The sequence below is a fragment of the Harpegnathos saltator genome, unplaced genomic scaffold (assembly GCF_003227715.2).
Source record: "Harpegnathos saltator strain DR-91 unplaced genomic scaffold, Hsal_v8.6 scaffold706, whole genome shotgun sequence".
In the NCBI taxonomy this organism is placed as follows: Eukaryota; Metazoa; Arthropoda; class Insecta; order Hymenoptera; family Formicidae; genus Harpegnathos; species Harpegnathos saltator.
In genome coordinates, this window is record NW_020230545.1 from 55,442 (window position 1) to 58,679 (window position 3,238).

The window sequence follows — 3,238 nt, forward strand, 5'->3', positions numbered from 1 at the left end:
GCACCCGATGAAGGTGATGCTCTCTGTTTGGTGGGATTGCAAGGGCATAATCTATTTCGAGCTTCTCCCCGCTGGCGAAACGATTGATTCGGACAAGTACTGTCGCCAATTAACCAATCTGAATCGAGAAATAAAAGAGAAACGTCCGATTTTGTCAAATCGCAAGGGAGTCGTCTTTCATCGCCAGACGACAACGCCAGACCACACGTTTCGAAAAAGACGCTGCGCAAACTGAAGAGCCTGAAATGGGATGTCTTAACGCATCCACCGTATTCTCCTGATATCGCACCATCTGACTATCACTTGTTCCGGTCATTGCAAAATTATTTAAATGGAAAAAACTTTGACTCTTTGGAGGCCTTAAAAAACGGCGTCTCTTCGTTCTTCGAATCTAAACCGCGCAGTTTTTATGATCGAGGCATCCGTATGCTGCCAGAACGTTGGGAAAAGATTATAGAAAACGATGGAGAATATATCATTGATTGAATAAAGATTTTTGTTTGCCTAATCACTGTGTGACTTTTACTCACAAACTCCGCACGAACTTTTGCACTCACCCAATATAATTTAATATTATGTATTACAGAAAAATTAACACAACACCAGAGAAACATTCATAACATGATGAGGAATCCAACATTTTGGGCAAGATCCGATTATAATTCTTCCTTAAAAAGAAAAGAAGTAATATTAAAAGACATTTAGGCCAAAATTGATAAAAGCAAAGATGTAGATTTACTATTAATTTTGTACGAATTATCAAAATTAATAGGAAAAGACGAAATAAACGCATAATATAACATGGTCTTACTTTCTACTTTCTTTGTGATCCTTGATTTCTCGTGACTCTTGCATCTTCCATTTATATGATTTTTATTTTTCATTTTACTGTAGTTGTCTTCTTTAAGGACCAATCCTCAATTTTTGGGGAAAAGTTCATCATTCTTGACCGTAAATCACAATAACCTTACTTGCAGAGGCAAGCATAGGCAAAACATCCTGTTTCCTAAAAGATAAGAAAAGTATATCAGCCAGTATGCTACATGATAAAGTGATAAAAATATTTCAAGTACAGCTGTCAAAAGCATTGACAATATGACAGTAAACATCAATGTTACGAACCTATTATTAGTTTGATGCATTAATCTGTCATCACACTGCTAGTAACACATCTTACTCTGATATTTGATATTAGGATGTGATTCAACTTTTGCTTTCTGGGACGCATTCAAGGACACAGTAACCTCAGACTTTGGTAATCTTACTTCACAGGAAAGTGGCCTCCAACTAATAATATTCTGCAAGAACTTGGATAGCTGGGAAGCTGAAACAAAAAATTAATCGAAAGAAAGAATCGGTTCAACATCTATCATTACTGACTATACATAGATACTTAATCTTTTATTTTATGTGAATATTAATTACTTATTTGATATGTATTTCTTTATTGCAATAGTGGAAAATTTATGCCAATGCGAAGAACTAAGTCACAACCATGACCGATAATTTACTGAAGCATGCCAAAACACTGAAAAACTTAAATTATTTATTTACATTTAATAATTACTTATCTAGTTACACATATACATATATATGCATGTACACACACATATATATATAATATATATATTATATATAATATATATATGTTTATTTATTTATTTATTATGTTTTTTACCTTATTAACTTTATGTTCTCACTCGTCTCATTTATTTTGTTATACGCACTTTATGTTTTCACTTATGTCATTTTTATTTAATATTATAAAGTATTTTACACTTATAATTTGACGATACATGATATTTGTGACAACGTGTGTACATCTGTCAAAAAGTTTGCGCAAACTAACAGCTTACCACTTAAACAATATTACTAATCTTTAGAAATTAAAATTATGTCATCTAGAAGTTTTCGTTGATACCAACCTTTTCTCCGCCATTTTTCGGGAAACTGTCGCGTTACCCGTAATTGTACACTCGTGAACTAAAAGATATGTGCAGAGAGAAGAATAAAGCTAAGACTCCATGCATGCGGTGAGCTGCGGCAAATGCTGCGATGACCAATCAAGAGGGAGGCGCAAGTCCGGTCGCGGCAAGCTCCGGCATGCGTCTGTCTCCTGATTGGTCACCGCAGCCGTTTGCCGGAGCTCACCGCATGCATGGAGTCTTAGCTTGAGAGCGGCCTCCGGCCGTATTTCGGGGGTACGGCTAGGCGCATTTTAAATACGCCATCTGACCAAAATGCGCCTAAACTACGTCCGCTAGGCGCACTTTCGCGATGATAAAAGTAAAATGCGCCTAGGTTCGTGTCCGTACTACTTCCATGCAATGGATAATAGGTTAGAAAAAGACAGACGACAGACAATCGTTCCGTCTTTGTCTCACTACTGAGCGGCGCGCGGCAGTAAACACGAGGCGAGGTAGCGGCGATCTTATCTTTCATCTTTCACATACTGCGTTTCGCGTAATTAAGAAAGGAAATGATTTGGAAACTTCGGAAATTGACAATGAATAAATATAAAATTTGTGGAATTTTCTTTTTTACAATATATATATATTTTTTAATATTTATACATATGTGTGTGTGTGTATTGTAGTGTATTGTAGAATGTGTGTGTATTGTAGTGTAGAAAAATGTTGATACCAAATGTATCGTATCTGCCTCTTCCCCTTCTTTCACCTTTGCCTCTTCCTCTCCATTCACCTCTGCCTCTTCCCCTTCTACCATCTCTGCCTCTTCCTCTGTCTTCGCCACTGCTTCTGCCTCTTCCTCTTCCTCTTCCTCTGCCTCTTCCTCTCCCTCTCCCTCTCCCTCTTCCTCTCCCTCTTCCTCTTCCTCTTCCTACTGCAGCCACGACAGCTGCTTTAATAATATTTTGCAGTGTTTTAGGCTATAACAATAAGTTAATTTTAAAATATGAGACAAAGCGTTAAATAACAACTTACAATTTAATATAATATATTATAATTTAATATAATATATAGATCAGCATAGACATATACAGATTTTCATACTTACAGTTAATATAATTGGCTTGGTCGCCATTGTGGCCGTCGTAGCCGTTGTGGCCGACGTAGCCATCGTGGCCGTCGTGGCCGTCGTGGCCATTGCAGCCCCCGTAGACGCCGCCGTCGTGGACGTCGTCATCACCGCGTTCAGCTCGTTCTGGAAAAATTCATAAAACATATTTGTTGCATATAATATATATATATATAATTAATATTTAACGATTAAATAT

General features: G+C 37.1%; 1 long non-coding RNA gene across 1 annotated transcript; it reads right to left on the reverse strand.

Annotated features, from left to right (window-relative positions):
• Positions 1-539: 539 nt before the first annotated feature.
• LOC112590075 (uncharacterized) lies at positions 540-2,045 on the reverse strand. Its single transcript, XR_003113972.1, has 4 exons — positions 1,926-2,045; positions 1,123-1,324; positions 812-1,006; positions 540-668 (listed from the first exon to the last, which is right to left on the reverse strand). It is a non-coding gene; the product is annotated as an uncharacterized LOC112590075 (long non-coding RNA).
• Between the last annotated feature and the right edge of the window lie 1,193 nt (positions 2,046-3,238).